General features: G+C 36.2%; 1 protein-coding gene across 5 annotated transcripts in view; it reads left to right on the forward strand.

Annotated features, from left to right (window-relative positions):
- LOC6050628 (serine-rich adhesin for platelets) overlaps positions 1-26,523 on the forward strand; it is an 83,892-nt gene that overhangs the window by 26,676 nt on the left and 30,693 nt on the right. The gene's annotated exons all lie outside the window — the stretch shown is intronic.

Here is a 26,523-nt window from a genome sequence, read left to right on the forward strand (position 1 = left end):
TAGGATAACATGTCTACAAAGTTTCATTAAAATCGGAGAGGGTCGGATACAAAAGTACCAGAAAAAATCCTGATTTGAGCTGGACTTTCTCGTAAACTTTTTGAAAATCGACCTTCGTTAAGCACACCCCGGGCAGACGGTAATAACAAAATTCATGCCATTTCAATAACAAATTCTGTTAAAATAACAGAAAGTGTTATGGAATCTTCTTGAAAAATCAATTTTTGCATAAGAGTTTAATAACAGTTTATGTTATCATAACAAAATTTGTTATTAGTCTGATATGGGTTGAAAGCCAAAACAACTTTGGAATAACATTTTTTGTTATGGAAGAATAACTCCAACTGTTATTGAGATGATCGGATTAGTTGTTAAAATAACAAAAAATAATAACAAAGATTTGTTCGAAGAATAACGCAAAATGTTATTCGTCTGTTATTACAATAACAATCCAATAACAAAAAAATCATAACGGCGAATAACAAATCTTGTTATAAATAACATAAAATGTTATTGACCTAGTATTTTCAAATAACAAAAAATGTTATTCCCACGTTATTTCCGTCTGCTCGGGACGGGACCAGTTTTACGAGTATTCACCAAAATTTTGAGCCGATTTGGTCAAAGCAGTGTTGAGATATCGTGGCATCCGTTTTTTGAAACTGCTAACTTCAAATAGCTATATCTCGGCAATGATGCAACCAAATGTTTTCAAAATTGATTTGTCAATAGAAAAAAATGTATTTTTTAATGCCCTGAAAACAGATTTAAAAAATAAGTTTCTGTGAGTGCTCATATAAACTTCAGACATTTTTGCCGATTAATATGTATTGTAAATATCGCATCAGAACTTTTCGTAAAAAATAGTGACACCCTAAAAAAGTTGTTGTTAAACTTTTCACAAAAATGAGTCGCACAAAAAAACCTTTCTGGAAATCCTCAATTTTGGATATGGAAATTGCATCAATTTGCACTTGTGCCTAAACAAGTTGGTCAAAATTCATTTGGCAGTGTTGCCATTTTTTGGAAAAAAGCATGATTTTTGAAAAACGTTGAAAATAGTTTTTTTACGTTATTTTTTGATGTAAAATCAAATTTGTAATCGAAAAGTACTTCACAAAAATTTCGATATTGACCACCAAAATTTGCTTTGAAAACATTGCACAGTGGCGAGGAGGAAAATTATTTTTTTCTGAAAAATGAAGATGTTTTGGAGCTTTGGTGTTTTCAGAAGAGTTGTTGTAAATGGGAAAAGGCAGCTTTTGGTTTGGTTCAAAATAAGGGTGGTTTACGATTAGGGTGATTTTGAAAATGTAACTTTTCAGGAATATTTTTGGGATTTTTTCGTCTTCTACAAAGTTATTGGGCACGTCAATCCAAGCAACTTTGTCGATATTTAGACCATGTTTAGAGAAAGCATCTGAGCAAACTTTCAAAAATCAGTTTTTTTATCGTAGCAATTCAGGGTTAGGTTTAAGAGAAAAGTGATGTTCGAGGCACTTTTAGAGCTCATTTTTGAACATTTTTATTTTTTTACGAGTCAGTTTGGACTTAAGAGTTTAAACGTTACAGCAATTTTAAGGTAAAAAAGATGCAAAGTTAAAACTCAAATATCTCGAAAAGGTGCAAGCCAAATTTTAAGCGCCAGGCGCTATAAATGATGAAAAAACCTTTTAACACTTTCTTTAAACTCGACATATCTTCATTTGAAAATGTCAAATTTTCAAGGGAAAAGTGTATGGGACCACCATAACGAAATTCGAAAATTGTTAAACTATATATTTTTCAATGTAATTTTGCCCGCTGAATCTGAATATGTCCTCAGAACTGAGCCAAATTGTCAAAAAAAAAACGATTTTTGGAATATTTTGAGTTTTTTTGTAAAAATATCATATTTTTGACGAAAGTGTCAATAACTTTGAAACGATATTCCGAAATACTTATGCTGAATTGAATTTTGAATTTTGAGTTAGGTTTGACAAATCGTCCAATGTCATATACGTTTGACCAGTACTGTAGTTTATTGGACAGTGGAGAATTGAAGGTTTTTAATAACTGTTCCGTAGGGTGACAATAAAAAAAATCGACATCAGAGATACCCTCTGACTCGATTCCTAATGCAAAAAAAAAATATCTGTGCCAATTTTGAGCCAAAATTCCCTACAACTTTGTCGAAGGGTGAAAAACGATCCGAGTTGATCCTGATTTTTGGTGATTTTTCTAGAAAAAGATATTTTCTTATATACTTCCTATATACCCAAGTATATAAGCCGATTTCTTTTTACGCATTGCTAATAACTCATCGGGATCAACTCGGATCGTCTTGCACCCTTCTACAAAGTTGTAGGTAATTAAATTTCCTACAAGAATCTCACACTTGAACAATTTTGGGCGAGACCTGCGCCACTTGCTGCAAAAATCCTGAAGTGATGTTTTTCCCCCAACATTTTTACGATTTTCCCCATATAAACTTCAACGATGAAAAGCGACCCCTTAGCCTTAACCGATTTGGCTCAAAATTGGCACAGTTACTTGTTTTTGCCTAAAGAATCGATCCAGGGGTATCTCTTGCGATTTTCCGAAATTTTCAATTTTTCTTGTCACCCTACTGTTCCGGCATAGTCTAGATGACTGCTTCAGAAGATTTTTTAAACAAATTAAATTGAATTATAACTCTATTTCAGTCTGTTCTATTCTAGAATTCACATCAAAGGCGAAACGAACCACATAAGCTTAGTCAGTGACAACCAGGGATTCAACATGTCACCATTTCACTTTAAACCGCCCCAATACAAAAATGCCATCCACTTTAAGTCCGCTCCGATTACTGAACCGATGTAACCACTTCGGAAAGTGTCAAATCAAGAGTGATTGAGCGACCTGTCAGGAGAGCTGGCGAAAAAAGGAAAGCGAGAATTCACAAAGTGGAACGAAATTTAATCACGTTGATGGATATAATTGCCACGATGGCAGAACCGTTAACGATATTGACAGCTCGCTCCACTACTGGCTGGCAGCACCCACCCAAATAAAACCAAAAAAAAAAAAATGTGTGCGCTATCCCATTTCTCTGCCATTTGGGGGTTGGACACTTAATAGATTTGAGCTTTTCCCACACTTTAATGGCATGGTTGTCCTATTTGTTTGTCTTTTCTTTTTTGAAAAGAGGTTCGATTTGCGAAAAGTGCTCCGAAAATCCCCAACAACTACTTTGATTGAAGCTTCCATTTTCATCAGCAAAAAGTAAAACAAGGACTGAGACTGCTGACCTAGAGGCAATCGGACATGTATCCATTAAGCATGAACAGCCCTGGCCCTGAAGCTGCCCCGTTTCGATAACAGTCAAGTTTGATTCCGGACCTCCACGGACTCTCGAAAAAGCAAAACTTTGGTAGAACCCCCTAGAGTAGGACCACAGACAAGTAGAGTTGGAAGCACTTTTAAATTTCATCGTTGATTAATTCGACAGCTAGTTTGAAAATCGGACGTCTGCTTGTCTATGATAACACCGAAACGAACCAGGATGCCAACGCAAGGACGGAATTGGTTGGTTTGAGGGTGAGGAATAAAGCACGAACCCAACAAAAAAAACCCAAAAACAGTCGATTATTGCTACCACATCAGTCAAATTGAACAATTTCGGAAACGGAACGAGTTCCCCGCAATGCCATATCGATGTCTGGCGGCTGGTGTTTTTTTTTGTGTGTGTGTGGAAGCGCTTCTTCGACAATCGGATATGATATACGAAATCGATGGTGCGTTGACGATGAAACGGAGTTGAGGAATGTTTTTCACGGGAAAGCACGGAAGCAACGCGGTGTATTATATCGGAATCATCCGATCATGCCAACAATTTTCCGTTTTATGCTTGGCGCGTTCCACAGTTATGAATATGCGGGGGAGATTCTTAAAGGATGAGGTCTAAGAGTGGTTCGCTTTTAATGTGTTTTTACGTAGAAAGAAGATTTGAGATATTTTGCCAAAAGTTTTGACTGAATGTTGATAAAACAGTTGAGCAATTCGCTACGATTTTTTTCATATTTTTAATATTTTTTGATTTGGATGAAACACTTTACCAAAGAGAGCGTTTTTAATTATTGGTTTGTCCATACAATGTTGGTTGCTGTCTATACAAAAATAGTACGTAAGTGTTCGAAAACTTGTATCTTGGGATGGAATTTTCTAACCAATTGATTGCTTTCAGCAAAGTTGACAACATGGGAAATATGATACAATCTAATAAAAATTGAATAGTTTTATTTTCTTAAATAACTTTTTTATCAGAAAAAGTGAAGTTCCCAAAAACCGCACATTTTAATTTTTATTTTTGAGAGACTAAAAATGGCAAAACAAAAATCATGAAAATATATAGTTTTAAATTTACAGGCATATGGGTGAACTTCTTTTTGATTTTTTTTATATAGCGTCTATGTATGTCCATCGATTAAATAATTATTTTGAAACAACTTAATAAATTCTCACATTTTGCCTTCCTCACTGAGGTAAGGCTATAATCCTGCTCGAAAAATGAACTTTTGAAATACAGCTCGTAGACCTATATTCATGTATACCTATCGACTCAGAATCGAAAACATGAACAAATGTGTGTGTGTGTGTATGTGTGTGTGTGTGTGTGTGTGTGAGTGTATGTTTGTGTGTGTATGTATGTATGTGTTCAAAATTCTTGCCCAGTTTTCTCAGCACTGGCTGGACCGATTTTGATCAAACCGGTTGCATTCGACTTGGTTTAGGGTCCCATACATCGCTATTGAATAGTTTGAAGTTTCGATAAGTAGTTCAAAAGTTATATATAAAAATGTGTTTTCACATTTATCCGGATCTCACTTATATGCATGAAAACTATGTCCGGATCCATCATTCAACCCATCGTTGGTTAGGTACTCAAAAGACCTTTCCAATGAGTCCAAAACATTGAAGATCTGGCAACCCTGTCTCGAGATATGGCCACTTAAGTGTTATTGATGCTCTTTTTAAAAGCCGGATCTCACTTAAATGTATGTAAACTATGTCCGAATCGACCATCCGACCCATCGTTGGTAAGGTAATCGAAAAAACTTTCCAACGAGTCCAAAACATTGAAGATCTGGCAACCCTGTCTCGAGATATGGCCACTTAAGTGATATTGATGCTCTTTTTAAAAGCCGGATCTCACTTAAATGTATGTAAACCATGTCCGGATCCACCATCCGACCCATCGTTGGTTAGGTAATCGAAAAAACTTTCCAACGAGTCCAAAACATTGAAGATCTGGCAACCATGTCTCGAAATATGTCCACTTAAGTGATATTGATGTACTTTTTTGAAGCCGGATCCCACTTAAATGTATGTAAACTATGTCCGGATCCATCATCTGACCAATCGTTGGTTAGGTAATCGAAAAACCTTTCCAATGAGTCCAAAACATTGAAGATCTGGGCACCCTGTCTCGAGATATGTTCACTTAAGTAACATTTATGTACTTTTTGGAAGCCGGATCTCACTTAAATGTATGTAAACTATGTCCGAATCGACCATCCGACCCATCGTTGGTAAGGTAATCGAAAAAACTTTCCAACGAGTCCAAAACATTGAAGATCTGGCAACCCTGTCTCGAGATATGGCCACTTAAGTGATATTGATGCTCTTTTTAAAAGCCGGATCTCACTTAAATGTATGTAAACCATGTCCGGATCCACCATCCGACCCATCGTTGGTTAGGTAATCGAAAAAACTTTCCAACGAGTCCAAAACATTGAAGATCTGGCAACCATGTCTCGAGATATGTCCACTTAAGTGATATTGATGTACTTTTTTGAAGCCGGATCCCACTTAAATGTATGTAAACTATGTCCGGATCCATCATCTGACCAATCGTTGGTTAGGTAATCGAAAAACCTTTCCAATGAGTCCAAAACATAGAAGATCTGGGCACCCTGTCTCGAGATATGTTCACTTAAGTAACATTTATGTACTTTTTGGAAGCCGGATCTCACTTAAATGTATGTAAACTATGTCCGGATCCACTATCCGACCCATCGTTGGTTAAGTTATCGAAAAATCTTTCCAACGAGTCCAAAACATTGAAGATCTGGCAACCATGTCTCGAGATATGTCCACTTAAGTTTTATTTATTTTTTACATGAGAAATCATACAAATAGTTTCTGAGATAGACCATAGGGACCATCCATAAACCACGTGGACACTTTAGGGGGGGAGGTGGGTGGCGGGTTCTGTGTGGCGATTATTCACGATCCATACAAAAAAGTTTTTTTTTTGTATGGTCAATTGACCACGAGGGAGATGGGGGGCGGAGGGCGTCGGTTGACAAATTCCCAAAAAAGTGTCCATGTGGTTTATGGATGGTTAAGTGGAAAATGGATTTTCGAAAAATGGTGATGGTCAGACTCACAAGCCTTGGGTCTTCATAAGAGTTGGTGCAAGGAAAAGAGGCCACTTTAGCTTGGCTTGGTTGAGAATAAAGCTAAGAACAAGATTGTCCGTTCGACGCAATGGTGAACGCAGAACGCTGTGCCAGTTTGATTTTTCCATCAGCTGTCAGTCGAACAATCTGCAGGGGTTGCTTTGTTCAATGGTCGATGACTGGCAGTCTATGATGACAGGGGCAGAATTTTGCGTTTGTGTCAAGGCCTGACGGACAATCTTGTTCTTACCTTAAGGGTGGTTCACGATTAGGATGCGTTATAAAATCGTTATATTTTTTTTCTTGACATGTCAATCCAAGAAACTTTTTCCAAGACATCAACATTTTATCTCGCAATCTACGCCTTCTACGATAGGAAAGGGTAGTTCTGAGAACTTTTAAAGCTGTAATCAAATGTTTTTGATTTTGAAAAACTGATTTTTTTTCAAGAACTTCAAGTTTTAAAGTTACAGTTATTTTATGGTAAAAAAAGATGAAAAAATATTTTCAGAAACAATCACTCATGGTCACTATTTTTAAAAATTATAAAATTGCAATTATTTCGCTGAAATCAAACTTTCGCTGGCTATATCTTGAAAACGGAGCTCTATATAAAAATAATTGTTAACTACTTTTCGATTACAAATTCAGCTAAGTAAGTAAACATAATGTTTTGCATCATTTTTTTTTGTTTTTTTCCCCAAAAAACATTATTTTCTTAAAAAATAATTACTCGGCGGCAGAATGTTTGACCATACTTTTCTTTGGCTGAAAATAGCGAAAATCAAAAAATAAGTATTTTGAGAAATTTAGTTTCCTCAACATTACCCCCAACTTTGCCGAAGACATCAAATTGATCAAAAAATTCCTTCAAAAGTTACAGTGTTTTGAATATTTACGTACCACTTTTGTATAGACCAAAATTGTATGGAGACTTGTATGGTTGAACCAATGACACAAAATAGCTTCTTTGGTCATAGGGAAGGCACCCGAAAAGTTTGAGCCAAATAAAAAAAATCCAAAAAATAAAAATGGTCGATATCGGTTGATTTCGTAGAGGGATGCTAATTATGATGTAATGTAATTATAATGAAAATAGAAGTTAAATCAACTGAAAACAATAAAAAAATGCATTTTTCTGCATTGATAATCATATTTAGCATGTTTTGGCTGGATTTAAAATATTTTGTCGCAAAAAATAAAATGTTCGTCAATACTTAGATATTTTGGAAACTAATGACTGCAAAACCACTGGACAGGTGTATAATGCATTTTAAAACACCTTTTTCATTCTAATTTTGGAACCATGGCTCGTAAATTCAATTTTTAAACATTTTTTTTATTTTTTTGCCTCGCCTCGAATTTGGTTGGATATGAGGGACATAAATTTCAAAAAATATTTGCAACGTCCTTATTAGAAGAAATTCCAAAGTTCCCCTTTACCCTTTACTTGGTACACACTCGCTTCCGAAAAAGTAAAAAAAAAAACACGCAAAACGCGAAAAACTTATCGTAGTGACAGATCCATTAAACTGGAAATGATCAAAGACAATCAGACCTTCCTGTCAAAATATCTATGTAAAATAATCATAAAAATGCCATTAAAACTGACATTTTTGATTTTTATCGACGTTTCAAAAAAGCTTTTACAAAATATTTTGGCCATTTTCAAGTGTTAACGTTTGATTTTGAAATATAAAGAAAAAACACAGAAATAGACTAACATGGACACTATTTGAAAAAATATTCTTAATTTTATCTGATTTTTTTTAAATTTATATTAAAATTGCTATACACTCAAACCCCGATGGTTTGACACCAACTGTTGTCAAACGAACGGGGTCACTTTTTAGTTTGACACCCCTTTTACACGGAGTTCACACACACTACCAAACGTTTGTTTTGATAGTGTGCGTAAGCGCCGTGTAAAAAGTGACAGTTCGTCACTTTTTAGTTTGACTTTGACCAACCAACGGGGTACAAACTAAAAAAGTGTCAAACGAAAAAGTGACCAACCACCGGGGGTTGAGTGTAACTATAACGGAGCATTTTTTTAAATTTGTAATTTTTGTTTTATTAGTTACGACTGCATCAGGTTACAGGTTAAATCAGGTTAAAAAAAGTCAGTTTTTGGCAAATTATCGCTAAAAATGAAATGATAGTTTACATTTTTTTCAAACTTTGATTCAAAACTTTATGACAGAAATCGCAAAAAAAAATTACAACAAAATCCTCCATTAAACAACAAACAACATAAACAGTAACCAGTCTCCATCTGATGAGTGCAAATCCTCCCAAATGGCGCAAAACAGCAATCGAGACGAAAAGTCATCAGCCAGAATGTGCACGAGTGCGACAACGGCGCGGGCCAGATAACAGAAAAAGTTAATCTAGTCTGAAATGTTAATTTACTTAACGATTGCCGGGCCGGCCGCACAGTGAAAAAAGGGAAAGAGCCATCGGGCGGGTGGAGTCAACAATGTCCATCCAACTCCACGCCCCCTTCCACAGCATCACAAACAAATGATGTTCACAATCCTTCACAGATAAACAGAAGAGACTTTTAAGGTAAAACTAGCGCAATCTAGTGGGCGTTTTTTCAAGCGAAAGAGAAATGTCAAAACAGCGCCACCTCTTTTAGGTGCGGTCTTGTAATGAACTAATTTTAAAATGACCGTTTTTCCTCAAGTCAACAAACTGGAACTCGAGAGTCCCGTACGTTTGTCTGTGATGGCTCGACAAACTATAACGGATAAGCCCCGGACATGGTTGCGATGAGCCGAGGCCATCAGATTGTGAATGCGTGAGTGTGTCTCTCTCTTTTATTAATTGCTAAATATGGTGGTGATGCGGAAATTACGAGCTGCTCTTGGTTCGCAGCTTTGCTCTCGGTCCCGGCGACACAACTCTGGCTGGAATCTGTGGCAAGTGGCCATGGCGGACACATTGACGCGTTCCGTCATTGATTGGTTCTCGCTGATTGAGGTTCGGATGAGGCGGCTAGCGGCCGCGTGCCAGTGTAAAGCGGTCCCATCCATTAGCGGAATTGATGGCCGGTTGGTTGTAAAATGAAGTTGCATATTTGCAAATATAGTTGCTGCCGGGCTGTGACCCAATTTCGAACGCAGGATTTACGGATTAATCCAGCCGAACGAGGGGAACCATTTTTTTTCGGACGTGTTTGTCAATAGCGAATGGCTGAAAATGACGGCTGGGTCAATTGCTTCACTATCTGTTCATGCTTTTTTGAAGCAAAGAATGTCCTGAAATTGCGTAGTGGCCTTATTTAAATTGCGGATCACCTTCACAGCCAAATATCCGATGTTTAAATCGCACTTCGCACTGACACTTAATATTACACACTACATGTACGATTTTTGTAAACACAAAAAAGTGACAACTGACTGGAATCCCAGGCCTTTTACACGCAGCATTAAAATTTCACACTTGGCATTGCTTCAACCAATCAGGCTCATATTTTGGGGAAAGGTGTGTCTACTGGATACACGTCTGCCATAATAGTGGCTTTGGTTATGGACGCTCTCTTGCAAAGTTATTCATAAATGTTTGATTTCGGGGTGTAAAAGTAAATTATGATTGAAAATTACATTTTCGCTCATAGGCTGCCATTAAAACAAAAACTAATATTTCTCCAAATTTCTTTCGTCATTTCATAGGGCATGAGTTGGGCTACAATGGCCTTTCATTAGATTTAACCAAAATTAAGAATATACCCAGAATCCAGGGCTGTCTCATTGTTCCCCACTCTTTTCAGCCCATGGGTAACAATGAGACACTTTGATTTTTCTTTATTAAACTTTTCAAAATCTAGGGAAATCCTTCAAAACATGAATTGGAAGTGATTTTTGGCATATTTATTGAGTTTTGACTTCATTTAGCCAAAAATATAAAGTTATTTGGTATAAATAAATGCATTGTTGGAGAGTCAGGTTGACTTCCACTGGACTAAACTCAAACGATCATCAATGACCGGGGGTCATTTGTTGAGGGTTTCGGTAGACTGAGCGGAGAGAATTCTCTCCTAGAACATTCTCTCTAGCCGAGGATGAAAACATCGCACTAGGTTCAGCGGCAACCAGGTCCCCAACATGCATTTTACTAAATTTAAATACTTTTTAGTATAACTTTTGTTACTTGAAGTTTCAAGTTGGCAAAATTGCTTTAAAATATTCAATGCAAGTCACTTGCAATGGAACAATACCAAAACATGATGTTTTACTAGAAAAGTATTGATTTTTGTAGAGTGTCTCATTGTTCCCCAGCTGTCTCATTGTTCCTGCCAAGTGCATCTACAATGAGACAGTTGGATAGCTCTGACTGTAGATGTCGGATCGACCTCATATTTTGGTCAATGTTAGAACACATTAAAAGAAAGAAATTGCAACAAAAAGCTCATTAAAACATGCTGATGAAAAAAAATACAAAAATCGTTGAATGTTAAAAACCAAAAGTGTCTCATTGATGACTACCCTACCCTACACCGGAAATAAACATTGAATTAAGGGAAAGTGGGGCAAGTCTAACAAGCTATCGTATTTCTGGTCTTGACTATGACTTTGTTAAAACATGTTCAAAACAAATCCAGTTTTGTACTATAAAAAGCGATTTTAAAACTGTTGTCTTTCAGCACATTCTATAGAGCGAAATCGATTTTTTTTTAATTTTAATTTTTGTATTTTTTAATCCGACTGAAACTTTTTTGGTGCCTTCGGTATGCCCAAAGAAGCCATTTTGCATCGTTAGTTTGTCCATATAATTTTCCATACAAATTTGGCAGCTGTCCATACAAAAATGATTTATGAAAATTCAAAAATCTGTATCTTTTGAAGGAATTTTTTGATCGATTTGGTGTCTTCGGTAATGTTGTAGGTACGGATAAGGACTACACTGCAAAAAAATGGTACACGGTAAACAAAAATTGGTGATTTTTAATTTAACTTTTTGTCAGTAAAACTTGATTTGCAAAAAACACTATTTTTATTTTTTTAAATGTTTTAGGGGACATAAAATGCCAACTTTTCAGAAATTTCCAGGTTGTACAAAAAATCTTTGACCGAGTTATGAATTTTCGAATCAACACTATTTTTTCAATAAATCGAAATATTGGTCGCAAAAATTTTTCAACTTCATTTTTCGATGTAAAATCAAATTTGCAATCAAAAAGAACTCTAGTGAAATTTTCATAAAGTGCACCGTTTTCAAGATATAGCCATATTTAGGATTTTTTTAAATAGTCGCAGTTTTCCATTTTTTTTTTAAATTAGTGCATATGTTTGCCCACTTTTGAAAAAAAAAAAATTTTGAAGAGCTGCAATATTTTTAAAATTTAAAATCAAGACTAACATTTCAAAAGGGCCAAACATTCAATATTACGCCTTTTTGAAATGTTAGTATTGATTAAAAAAAAAAAGAAAATATTTTTTCGGAAAGATCGGAAAATTTCACAAATGTTTCATATTTTAACATTGAAAATTGGACCATAAGTTGCTGAGATATCGACGTTAGAAAATGATGGGTTGTTTTGGTGAGACTTGGAAAACATAAATTTTCCTGCTTTTTAAACCTTTGCATGGCAATATCTCAGCAACTTTAGGTCGTATCAACAAAGTTCAAAAAAGCAAAATATATAGAATTTTTTCAGCTTTTCAATTATTTTTTTCAAAAGTGGGCAAACATGTGCACTAATTTAAAAAAATGTTTCAGCCGGAATAAAAAATACAAAAAAACTAACTTAATCCACCTATGTGGTTGATGACTTCCTCACTTTTTACCAACAATGGGTAATATGAGTGGTTTGGACACATATTTCAGCTATTTTGTTAGATCCAGAAAAATAAGTACACAGATATAACTTAAGTGGTCATAACTCGAGACAGGGTTGCCAGATCTTCAATGTTGTAGACTCATTGGAAAGGTCTCTCGATTATCTAACCGGATGATGGATCCGGACATCGTTTACATGCATATAAATGAGATCCGTACAATCTAATCTAATCTAATCAGACCCTAGCGCAGCCAATCTTTCGAAGGGATCCTGGAGAGTGCCTTAGGTTAGATGACGCCTAGCACTCTTCTTGTCATTTATTAACATTTGTAGTGCGCCATTGCATCGGAATGCATTGAAACATCACAAGCGTTAATGCGGCCAGGCCTACTGCGTAAAGCCATATCGCAGAGATGACTCGTAATTGTGTTGAGTTTGAGCACAGAGTGTTCGAACAACAACACAATTCTGAATCGACAGGGGAGGAAGAAGCGTGGGGACACACCACCAATGCTGTTAATCGTTGAATCAACGTCATCGATATCGTTGATCGTTGATTTAAACGTAATCGTAATCGCAGCCATCGTTGATTTAATCGTCAACGTCAACGGAGTCGTTGATTTAAACGGCGTTGATCAACGCGTTGATTATCGATAATCAACGCGTTGATCAACGGCGTTCTTTTATAGTTTTCTAGAGTTTTATGAGGAAAGAACGATTTTTTCATCCGGTCTGTGATGAAGTTTGACATCTTGGCCAATCTCAATCTGAATTCTGGAACATGGGTCATGCGGTCAATTCAGTATTGTATCATAGAAAAACAAATTCTGTCGATATTTAGCCACGCGAGACTCTTACTGAACTCGCCGGAATGATAATTCCGGTTAAAATCTGACCATATCTCGGTTCCTAATTTTTCGTCCTCGGTGTCTTTTACATAAGAAAAATCCTGGTTGGACTTGGGAACCAAAGTGGAGATGGAAGTAACCAGCAATTAGCTAGGGCTTAAAATACGTTTAAAATCCGGTCACTTCGGTCCTCTTGGTACACCCGGAACCTTGAACAACCATTTCACATCTATTCAACAATGTTTCCCAATCAATACATTTATGAAAAAATCGTTCTTTCCTCATAAAACTCTAGAAAACTATAAAAGAACGCCGTTGATCAACGCGTTGATTATCGATAATCAACGCGTTGATCAACGCCGTTTAAATCAACGACTCCGTTGATGTTGACGATTAAATCAACGATGGCTGCGATTACGATTACGTTTAAATCAACGATCAACGATATCGATGATATAAACGCCGTTGATTTCAACGATTAACAGCATTGCACACCACCATACGCTCCGAGATTTTGGTTGTATACGTTGGGAGCACCATGCTAAGAAGGTTTGGTACTCCGGGACCCTCTGGGATGGGACACTGTATTTCCACGAATGCCCTGGACACTATTTGCCGTGGTTATAGCGCCACAACTCGCTCATATAAATGAGATCCGTATATATGGGAAAACACTTTTTTATACATATTTTTTGAACTAGTTATCGAAACTTCAAACAATTCAATAGCGATGTATGGGACCCTATACCAAGTCGATTGCAACTGGTTTGGTCAAAATCGGTTCAGTCAGTGCTGAGAAAACTCAGTGAGAATTTTGGTCACACACATACACACACATACACATACACACACACATACACACACAGACATTTGTTCAGTTTTCGATTCTGAGTTGATATGTATACATGAAGGTGGGTCTTCGAGCTTTTAATAAAAAGTTCATTTTTAGAGCAGGATTATAGCCTTACCTCAGTGAGGAAGGCAAAAAATCGAATGACCGAAATCTCAGAGAATTGCTCTACAGCTAGGTGGGGTAAGACGAACAACCCGTTGGGCAAAAGGAACAATGCAAGAAAACAATTATTTTTTTTGCTAACAATTGATTATCATTATCACCTAGTTTCATAATATTATAAAGTATTTGAAACATTTCTTTCATTTTTAGAAGAGATAATAATATCTTACTATTAATTTGACCGTTTTTTTTCGAAAAACTTACATTATTCAGAAGATATATGATAAATTTTCATGATATCATTAAATTTTGTGAGGGATATATGTTTAAACTTTTTTTTATCAGTTTTAATGAAATTGTATGTATTTTTTACCCACTAAACTGTGTTGTTGCAGCAAATCGTATTTTTTTCATGCTAAAAATCCGTATAATTTTCTTGCCCCACCAAAACAAGGATTTTTAAAAGCTTCCAAAAAAAAAAATTACCAAATGGTAACCCATACTTTAAAATGGGTGCAAGTCATTGGTCATTGGTTCGAGTTTTCAAAAAAAAAGTGTCCACGTGGTTTGTGGATGGTCCCTTATAAAAAATTTCAAATTTTCCGAATAAAATTCATGCTGAATCGTCATATTTACGAACATGAAAATGACGTCCAGCCATAAAGTAAAACCTATACCTTTCTTTAGGAAGAAAGGCAAAAAAACAAGAAATCTGTTTATTTTGAGGAGAGTTGCTCTTTTATTCTTTTTGTTACCCAAAACAACCCTTCACTGCATCACCAACTTTCCAAGTTTATCAATTAGTCCTCTCAATGTTGCCACCTTGCCAACCCCGAAAAAAAACGTAACTTTTCAACCCACTCCTCGCACCAAATCTCAGAACAATGGCGAGCGAATGAAAAGCCGTCAATTTGTCTGGATATTGAATAAATTATCCTCGTTCGCGGCCCACTGAGTGGAAAAAAGGAACTCAACACACATCTCGAAAAACCCGGTCGAAAAACGGTCACTTTTCCAGTTAGACTAACTAGCAAAAAGCGTAACGCAGTCAGGAAGGTGGACTTTTTTTTGTGGGGAGGAAGGACGTTCGAGGACTGGAGGGAAGTGGCGGTAGTTAAGCTGTGTCCCTTTGAAAGTGGACAAAACGTGAAATTGGGATACCACAGTGACAAACACACAGCTACAAACTTGGGCTGGAAAAAAAGAGAACTTTGTGATGCAGTTTGAAAAACAGGCCAAACCGAACAAAAAGGGGCCAGTCTAATCTCTAATTGCTGACTCAGTTGAGAATGACACCTCCTTTCATTTGCGGTGTCGTTTTACGGGAATGACTGTAATTTTTGGGTTTGTTTGAAAATTACAAATCAAATTTTCTAAGTTTTCCCATCGATTTCAACAACTTATTCTACCCCAAATTACCCTACCAAATCAGAATGAAACATAAAATCCAGCGGGCGGCAGTCAGTCACCAAACTGTGTTTATCATCTGTTCGAGCTGGATGGACATCGGGACAGCAGCAGCAGCAGCGGCATGGCTTGCGGTTCAATGATTGGCACCGCACGACGGATGCTTCCGGGGATGGTCAGCGCAGATTGCCGGATTTGTGCCATATTGACTGTGTGGCACGTCAGAGCCCCAGTGAAATGACTAAAGGTAAGAACAAGATTGTCCGTCAGGCCTGAACGCAAACGCAAAATTTTGCGCCTGTCATCATAGCCTGCCTGTCATCGACCATTGAACAAAGCAACCCCTGCAGATTGTTCGACTGACAGTTGATGGAAAAATCGAACTGGCACAGCGTTCTGCGTTCACCACTGCGTCGAACGGACAATCTTGTTCTCACCTTAACCAGCCTGCTTTGGTCGTGTGCCAATCGAGAATATGGACGTTACTTCCAGGGACACAGAACAAAAAAGGTTTAGGAATTGAGCTCTCATTTTGGAAAGCTGTTGGAAGCCCAGCAACAAATAGAAGATTTCTGGAGTTTTTTTTAAAGGTCCAAAAAGGCCGTTGCAAATGTTTTTTGAAATTTATGTCCCTCCACTCTGACCAAAGTCGAATGGGGGGGGGGGGGGGGGGGGGGCAAAAATAAAAAGTATGAAAATTAAAATAACGAGCCAGGGTTTCAACATTTTAATGAAAAAAATGTTTTAAAATGCAGTATACACCTGTCCAGTTGTTTTGTCATAATTAGTTTCCAAAATATCTAAGTATTGACGAAAATTTTATATTTTGCGAAGAATATAATTTTATAATATTCAAAACATTTTCAAACATGTCCAAACATGCTTAATATGATTATCAATGCAGAAAAATGCATTTAAGATTGTTTTCCATTGATTAGACTTCTATTGTCATAGAAATTTTGAAGTTTTTTGGAAAAATATTTTGTTGCCCCCTGATTTTTCAGACCAATTTTCAAGGGGGGCGACATAAACTTTGAAAAATATTTGCATCGGCCTCAATCAAATTGTCAGTTTTAGCTTTTTGTATGTTTTTTAATACCCCTGACTCCAGGCGGTTTCAAAAACACCCAAAAAGCAAAAAAACTGGAAATTTTGTTTATTGGACCATTAAAAAAAACTCCAGATTCGAATTTCTAACAATTTTCTTAACATTAAGTGATTTTTTGCATCTCAAAGACAAGTTCGTTTACTAAAAAAATATTTTGATTATAAAAAAATAATATTCATAACAACATAATCCGACTTCCGATCAGTTTCTTTTTTTAAATATCATTCAATAAAAATGAAGCGCCAGCGCCGGCAAGTTCAGAAAATTTCTTACTAGATGTCCTCGCGGTGTGTTTTGTATAACAAAATTAAGACAAACAATTCGGCATGTCTGATATTTGGTACCATGAAACCAAATATCCGACATTTTGCGGGGTTTACCGAAATATTTCTTCGGGGGTCTAGAGCCAGATTGCCAGATTTTTCGATTTTATGGGATATTTCTTCATAAAAGTCGCTGAAAATCGGTGCATTCTTGATGTTATGCAAAAAATTTCTTATAAATATGCCTAAAGAGACTCTAATTTACGAGCGAGTCCACGAGCAAAGCATACCCATCTCGCATCGACCCCACCAATCTGCCTGAAATTTTCAGGGGTTGTTTGTACATATAAAACTAGCATCTGGTCAAAATATGAGCACTCTAGGTCAACGGGAAGTGGGGCAAATCGGGACACAAAGTTTGAAGGTTCAAAAACGTCAAAAATCTTAAAAAGGCTATAACTTAGGCAAAATTCAATTTATTTTCAAAATTCAAAATGCATCTGAAAGGGCTTAAAAAATTCAACAAAATGCAGGGTAGAGCATCTCAATTGGTTATTTCTAAAGGGAGTTATTGGCATTTTAGTGAAAAAATAGCATAATTTTCAAACTCAAATAAAAAAGTGTTCCATCCAGATATCAACTCAGTTCGACCTGCAGCTTGTAGGGGACATCTGGGACTACCACCTGAAACTGAGAACGCTTTGGGTAAGGCAGTTTAACATATTAAATAGACACTTTTACTTTTAGTGAATTTTTTGGTTGTAAATTTTTGCTCGGGGGACCCCTTAGATCCCATTTCTTGGTGATAATTTTATCAAATTCGTGTTCCTGAGACAATTTCACAATAGAAACATGTATAAAAATGTTTATTTTCATCCATTTTAACCCTTTAAAAAATGAAAGTTAAAAAAAATTGAGAAGCTGCTTTTTTCTGGTGTCATCTAGTATCCTTGGAAACGAACTTGATTTTCAATAAATGTGAATCGAAGATTTTTTTTAATTTTTATTTTTTAAAGGGTAAAAATGGATGAAAATAAACGTTTTTATACATGTTTCTATTGTGAAATTGTCTCAGGAACACGAATATGATAAAATTATCACCAAGAAATGGGATCTAAGGGGTCCCCCGAGCAAAAATTTACAACCAAAAAATTCACTGAAAGTAAAAGTGTATATTTAATATGTTAAACAGCCTTACCCAAAGCGTTCTCAGTCTCAGATGGTAGTCCCAGATGTTCCCTACAAGCTGCAGGTCGAACTGAGTTGATATCTGGATGGAACACTTTTTTATTTGAGTTTGAAAATTATGCTATTTTTTCACTAAAATGCCAATAACTCCCTTTAGAAATAACCAATTGAGATGCTCTACCCTGCATTTTGTTGAATTTTTTAAGCCCTTTCAGATGCATTTTGAATTTTAAAAATTAATTGAATTTTGCCTAAGTTATAGCCTTTTTAAGATTTTTGACGTTTTTGAACCTTCAAACTTTGTGTCCCGATTTGCCCCACTTCCCGTTGACCTAGAGTGCTCATATTTTGGCCAGATGCTAGTTTTATATGTACAAACAACCCCTGAAAATTTCAGGCAGATTGGTGAGGTCCAAACGACGTCCCATACAAAGGGGTATGCCCTGTTCGTGGACTCGCTCTTACATATTAAAAAAATATTTGCCCCAAAAAATGTAAAATTTGTCATGAAAATACACAACATAATGCCCGGTAACAAATTTGAGCATAAGACACTGCTTAACTTAGAGTATTTCATTAAAAAACTATATGCTACCCAAAAGGCTCTCAATTATTTTTTCATTCCTCTTCCATATTGAACCACTACGTTTTAAAACATTCTCGAATCAATTACATTGTATAGAACAGTTTGTTGAACAATTTCCATAAAAAAGTATCAGTTTCGGTTCAATATAGGCAGAGATATGCCCAATTTCGTAAAATAAGTAGAGACTTTCTCCAAAATTTCTGGATTAAATTACCTTTCACACGATAAACACCGCCTACTCAAAATTGCGAAAAAACTTTTTTGCAATTCCGTCGTGAAACTACTTACTTTTCCTGTCATTCTTGAACGACGAAATAGCCTACTTTTCTGTACCAAAAATAACAGAATCGAATAGCAACACTTTTCAAAATAAATGCTGAAAAGTTCTACTTTTCAGCACTCAAATGGGTGCTGAAAAGTTGAACTTTTCAGCATTTGTTTTGAAAAGTAACACTTTTCAACATTTTTTTTTCAACTTGTTGCATAAACTACTAATTTTTCATCAAAAATAGTTTTAAAATCGCTGCCATTTCCCGTTACTCAACTGTCAAGAATCGTGAGACATGTATTCTTCACGAGTTATCAGAATTTTACAAAAAAAAATGAAAAGGTTAAGATTTTGACAATTTTGAACCAGTTTTCAGTTCAGCTAATTTTGCATAAGAATGACCCCTTGGACGATTGATGTGACTCGTGCATTTTGAGAATCAGTTTTTTTTTTCAAAAAAAAAAATTGTGAAGAGTGAGTCCACACATACAAGCAGTGCACAACGACAACAATAGTCTTATGCAAAATTAACTGAACTTTCCGAAAAAAATACTTTCAAAAGCACACGATTGAGTTTTAGGGATTAAAAATTCGAAAAACTGGTCAAAAATGGTCAAAATCATAACTTTTTAAAATACTTTTTTTGTAAAATTCTGATAACTCGTGAAGAATACATGCAAACCCCTTATGTCTATATATCAACATTTTTGTTTTTGTCTACTGTTGTTTTGTCTACTCTACAATTTTGTAGAACATTGTTACACTCTAAAATGTAACCCTGCAAAGTTAGAAAAAACATGTAATTTTAAAATGACAAATTTAGTTCTAAATGAAAAAATGATCCTTCTGGGTTATTTCAGATTCAAAAAGTACATAAAATTTCCCATAAAATGACATGTCTCACGATTTTTGACAGTTGAGTAACGGGAAATGGCAGTGATTTTAAAACTATTTTTTTACCTTTTTTGATGAAAAATACGTATTTTCGGAATTTTGAGTACGCCATCAAATCGGGCGTCTAATTTTACACAAAAGTCCCTTTGACACCAAATTTCTATCTTTTCACGGTTGCGAGCTACAAATCACTGAAAAACGTGTCTTAGTAAAAAGCCAGAGAAATGAAAGGGGTCGTACCGCCCCACCGTCACGAAATATCGAAAAATGAAGAGGGGTCGGGTCAACTTTTTCTGATTTCATGTGAGTTAGTGGAGAAACGCCCCATACAAATTTGGCAGCTGTTCACACAAAAACAATGTATGGAAATTCAAAAATCTGTATCTTTTGAAGGAATTTTTTGATCTATTTGGTGTCTTGGGCAAAGTTGTAGGTATGGATAAGGACTACAGTGAAAAAAATGATACACGGTAAAAATGCCAACTTTCCAGAAATTTCCAGGTTGTGAAAAAAAATCTTTGACCGAGTTATAAATTTTTTTATCAATACTTATTTTTTTCAAAAAATCGAAATATTGATCGCAAAAATTTGTCAACTTCATTTTTCGATATAAAATCAAATTTGCAGTCAAAAAGTACTTCAGTGAAATTTTGATGAAGTGTACCGTTTTCAAGTTATAGCCATTTTTAGGTAACTTTTTTGAAAAAGTAGCAGTTTTTCATTTTTTTTTAATTAGTGCACATTTTTGCCCACTTTTAGAAAAAAATCAATTTTGAAAAACTCAGAAAATTCACTATTTTTTTTTGAACTTTGTTCATACGACCATTAGTTGATGAGATATTGCCATGTAAAGGTTTAAAGAGCAGGAAAATTTATGTTTTCGTAATCTTTCTCAAACAACCCACCTTTTTCTAACGTCGATATCTCAGCAACTAATGGTCTGATTTACAATGTTCAAATATGAAATTTTGCAATCTTTTCGAAAACAACATTTTCAAATCAAGACTAACACTTCAAAAGGGCCAAACATTCAATATTAAAGGTAGTTTTTTTAGCAAATCAAATTTTTGCTTAACTTTGCGATCTGAACCACTGTGCTAATTGAAATCCCTCTCAGAATTTAAAAACTTTTTGTAGAACTGGACATCAGAACTTCACATCGGAATTTTACAAAAAAAAAGTTTCTAGTTGGTTAGACTTTTGACCCCATTGAAATCATAAATATTTATTTAAAAAACCATTTGATTCTTCGGGGCGATTTTGAAACAGAACAAACTAAAGCCGACAGAGACTTTTGCATCAGCAATTATTTTTCCCGTCACTAATATTGTATCTAGGTGAAGTGATTTAATTTGCATAGAAATAAAAAAAAAACGTCCATTAAACGCCAACTCTCTTACAAAAGCACACAAGCTTCAAAGCCATTTCCCGGCTTTTCTTCTAAATAGAGAGAGGAAAGGGAGCGAGCGAGAAACTGAAGAATCAACCCTGGAGCATTATATTTTTAATGAGCTGTTTTGTCTCCATTTGGAGTCGTCATCGCAGCAGCGTTCAAGCACTTATCATAACTGATGCATGCAGCCTGTGACGACAGCAGGAAAAGCTGTATCCGTTCTGGGGGAGTTTGAAGTGAAAAAGCCCGGGATGAGAGGAAACTCAGAAGTCTTCTGTCTTCTAGCTGGAACATCCCGCACTGTTCAGAGGGTTGTGTACAGTGAGATAAAGTCATGGATTGTTAACTAATAATTATTAATTAATATTTTTACAAATGTTCACACATTTTGACTCATTACCATTTCGCTGTCGATTGAATCTTCTGAAAATTTTACCCCAAAACAGATTGTTTGCGATTTAGGACGCTCACTTCGCTAAAAACGCTCATGAGATACCCAGCTTACTCTGTTGATGACACTCACCAGCGATCGTCTCATTGGAGAGTCAAGACCAAATGAGTTTTCTCATTTCGTTTGTGTTTCTTAGGTTTTGAAGCATGACGATTTTTTTTAAAGTTTTGGTAAAACTTGGAATTGTTTATTTTTTAAATATTAAAAAGTCAATTTTTATTCATTCAAAGTGAGCAAAACAACTGTTCCCGAACGATAAGTGAGACTCCTCTTCATTTCTAAAAGCCCCAAGATTTGTACACTTTATCCTTGCGCAGTTGTCAGTAGAGGTTCATAGGATTCCCGTTAAAATAAAACCATTCCACGATATCTCCACACTCAAAATCGTACACAAACTCAAGTGTGCGTGCTGAAGAACTCTCGCCACACTTGAGCAACTGCTGTGCAACTCTGGCAGTCGTTGATGTGATTTTAATATCACCATAAAATTTGCATACGCGCGCAGAGTGGAAACGGCTTTTGACTCCCGGCTTGCCACGCCAGAGAACCACGTGCACGCCCTCTCGTAATCCTCGCGTCTAGGACTACCTCCTTTCTGCGGATCATGGGACTCTGGGAAGGGAGCTGAAACTTGAGGCGCCTTCTGTGGCTTATTCCAATCGAAATGTGACTCCAGGTGGCGCGCCCGGCATATGGTTTCAGCAGCTTGTGACCTGTAATTAAAGCTGAGACGAAAGTTTTGCACAAATGTGTTTGATTTTGAGCAAGCTAGTAGCAAGAAAAATTTGAGTCAGGACAGCACGAGGACAGCACGTAAACTTTAACACCTGCTGACAAAGGAAAACTACGTTATCTGGATTAACATTAAATATCAAAATTGAAAGTGGTTAAAATGTGAAATCTTTAATTCTAGTCAAAACTGTACTTGCTAAAACTAGCTGTTAAAAAACTAAATGGATCAAATTCAAAATTTTGAAAATCTTTCAAAATTTTAGTGTGAGTATGTTTATGAAAAATAGAAGATTATTCAAACTACTAAAAGTCTAATGAACTGAAAATAATTTAAAATGCATTTTCCTGCGTTTAAAATCATATTCAACATATTTGAGATCGATCCACAATTTTTTTTGTGAAATTCCGCTGTGCAGTACTGCAAAAAGGTTTTTTTTCGACAAAAAAAATATTGTGCCAAAACTTTGATTTTTTTTTAAACCAAAGCACAGTGGGAAAAAGGGCCTAAAAAATTACCACAACATAATTTCGCGCAAACCATCGATTGTTTTACACCAAAAGCTTCGTTTTTGCACCAGGAACAATAATCCGCTTACTTCGATCATAAATAGCAAGCTTCCCTGCACGCGGTTCACGTGTACCTCGGTTTTGCATTGCGCCTGCTTTGTTCGGTTTACACCCGTACCCGACTCACTCGAGCCGATGGTATTTTGGTTAATCGTACCAACGAACCAAGGCACGCTGGGCTCGTCGCCTCGGTTTTGTGTCTGGCACTCACCCTCGGCATGAACCCAGCGTATGAGCCAAGGTGGTTCACTCGGTACGTGCCAGGGTACGCGATGGCGGTACAAACCGGGTTCAATAAAAAGTGGGTTTGGTTTATTTCGTTTGATGGAAAACCGATGTAGCGATGTAGCTTGATGAGCTGATTTTTTTTAGTGGCCGCTGTTTAGGTAAATCATTTTTAAGCCAAAAAAAACAGCACTTTGATATTGAATAATAATGTTTAGAAACAAATTTCAGAAGTGACCAAACTAATTTCTGTTTTAATGTTTGTTTGTTCAATTGAAACATCATTTTTTCATTTCATTTATTGGATTGTTTGGGTAAAAACATCAGTGCATTAATTAACCTAAGCTGAGATATGGGGTACCTTTCAACAGCTGACTAATTCAAACGGTGTTAGAGTTTACTGGTACACGGGAGAACAAATTGAGCAGGGAAGGAAAAAGTAACAAAATAACCTTCGAAATTGATGGAAAATCATTTAATGTAGTCAAACAAAATGTTCTGGTAGAACCACTGTAAATAAAAAAAATTAACATTCCTGTCAAAGTTTGAATTTATTCTCGTTAATATTCGCTGTCCTTTTTTGTATTTTGAGCTTAAGGGGTTACATACAGGGCTGTGGAGTCGGAGTAGGAGTCGGAGCCGGAGTCGGTAGAGTCGGGTCTTTTTGGAAACCTGGAGTCGGAGTCGGAGTCGGAGTCGTCAAAACTGTAATAGCTGAAGTGGAGTCGGAGTCGGCTAAATTGTATGAGCTGGAGTTGGAGTCGGAGCCGGAGTCGTAAATTTCGGATAAACCCGGAGTCGGAGCTGGGGTCGGAGTTGTCAAAAAATTTAAAATAATTAGCGAACTTATTTATTGTTCAATATTTGTTATAATTCAGGCTAATTCCCATTTTTTTATATTTTAAATTTATTTATTGAATTGCGTGCACTGCGTTGACATTTTTTTGCTTAATTAATTTTTGGTTCAAGATATTTATCAGATACCATGATGTTTTCGAAGCATTTTTATTGTGATTGGAAAGCTCACTATCATTATTTAACAAAAATAGTTATGTTTTTAAAGCATTATCAACTATTATGTCAATCTTCTACTTGGAACGCAACATGCTAATTTTGTATGTAAATAAAAACAAATCAAAGTGTCGTACTGAAAACATTTCAAGCTGACAAAAAATATCGAAAATAAGTTGATTAATTTTGAAATACAGTTAAACCGGCGCTCGTATGCCTCGCATATGCAACTTTGCATATACGAGTCATTGAATTTATTAGATATATCGATTACCCCAATGTTTACAATTTCTCTAAGTCTAATTTTTTTAAACGCCTTAAATCGGGATGATATAATTGATATAATTTAATTTATTTTTCAAATATTAGAATTCTCTCATGATTTGTATGTTTAAAGTGTGAACTGGATTGGATCACACAACGTCTTCTCAAATAAATTCAAAAAAGCTTTAAAAAATAGTTACTTTGAAAATTGTTTATTTCAAAACCAGGGTATCTTTGATAGTTACTGCACACCAATTTCTCATTACTGAATTCAGTTAAATTTACTGAAATCTGCACTACTGAAATTTTCAGTAAATGAAAACTTGCTGAAAAAAAACAATTGAAAATTAGTGTAGCTAGCTTGTTAACTTAAAAAAATGAATGTAAATTTAAAGTAGTTAAATAATATGTTCCAATTTTTCAAACAAAAAAATCAAATTATTCGCTCTACAACATTGCCTTGGCGTTCTCGGTTGCGAGATTCCTACTCGAAACTAGGAGTCAGAAGGCTTGATTGTTGAGGCAATTGCAAACCTCTTTTTACACCTTAGCTTCCATTCACCCCGGGATTCGAACTGCCGACCTTTTGATTGTTAGTCCAACTGCCTACCAGCGACTCCACCGAGGCAGGTCCCAGGGAGACGATCGAACCCAGGCCGACTGGGTGAGAGGCAACCACGCTTACCCTTATACCACGGGTTCGGTCAGGTGGTCATAATTTTCAATTTCATGAAGTTTGATATGTCGCATGATATGCTTCCTTGCATACTCCGGATAGTGTCCCCCAGTGGCCCCCGGTAACTGGTTCCGGCGTGACCAGGTTGGGTCAGAGGATATCGGCTTTTTTTTTCATGAAATTATTTTTATTTGGTCCTTTTCGGTGCTGGGACCTGGTTAGGACCGAGTCGGCTTTTGTAATTACATTTGACTTAATAATTACAGAGGATCTTGTGTAGACGATATCGGCATGAAAATCCGATTGAAAACATTGGCCCATGTGTTGATTTTATAACAAAAGCTGTAAAAATCATGTTTTTCGGATGTTAACGGAACCGGTGTCCACTGTTGACAAATCATCTCTACGGGAGCTTAAAGTTGAGGTAATTGTCGTGATCGGGGACTTTCTTTTATAATAAAAACACGGATATTTTGCAATTAACAAACAACACGTCTTATTCCACACAAATTAACCACAAAACTGATTTGACAATCTTCATTCTCTCTTTTGCCGGCCGCACGCATCTTGTTGTTTTCTCGCTCGTTGCTCTCTCTCGCAACTCGCTAGCGCGCTCTCGCACTCAAACCGCAATCTGTCAGCTAACAAGGAAATATTTATGAAGGTTCGCACTTTTTGTTGCGCACTTAACTCTTATTTATGAATAATTCAATCTTATAATAAATACTCAATTTATAATTTATTGCATATTCAATCCTGCAACCCATAATCCCTACAGTAATTACCCGTCAAATGCAACCGGAATCAACCCTGTGTTATCGTTTCGCAGATAAAGGTCCTCAAATTCCGGGCCTCAAAAAGGACTTTTTCGGTTGTAGCAGGTTCCCGATGACTCTTGTGTCGGAATCGCAAAGTAGACATTCTAACCTTTCATTTGCAGCTAATAAATAAATTAAAAAAAAAACATAATTAAACTTTTTATATTTTAAAGTGGATTTCTAGGTCCCCAACATGGTTTGAATGAGACAGAAACGGTCAACAAGGGTTGAAGCATTGCCGAGATAATTGAGAGAAAAATGTTGGTACGCTATTGACGACGATTTGTTCTGTTTCGGATTCTGAGTTGATATGTATACGTGAAGGTGGGTCAAGAAAGCATAATCAAGATGTTAATTTTTCAAGTGATTTTATAGCCTCTCTTTGTGGAAGTGGAACAATAGAACTATGAACAAAAGTGTCATATCACCCTCCACTCAATAACTATTTGTCTTTTTTCCCTGAGCCGGATTTCCTTCCCAGGACCTTCGGCTTGCGGTTTGAAATGTAAGTCTGCACTCCTCCTTCTCCTCCTCTTCCTCCTACCATCCGTCTTCACCATCTTCCATTATATATTTTTGCTCTTGCTTTTGTAAATTAGATTTTGATATCAACTCGTCGTCACTTGCGAGCGAAAGAGTCGTCACCAGCGAAGAAGGGGTGA

This window comes from Culex quinquefasciatus, chromosome 1 (assembly GCF_015732765.1).
Source record: "Culex quinquefasciatus strain JHB chromosome 1, VPISU_Cqui_1.0_pri_paternal, whole genome shotgun sequence".
Classification (NCBI taxonomy): domain Eukaryota; kingdom Metazoa; phylum Arthropoda; class Insecta; order Diptera; family Culicidae; genus Culex; species Culex quinquefasciatus.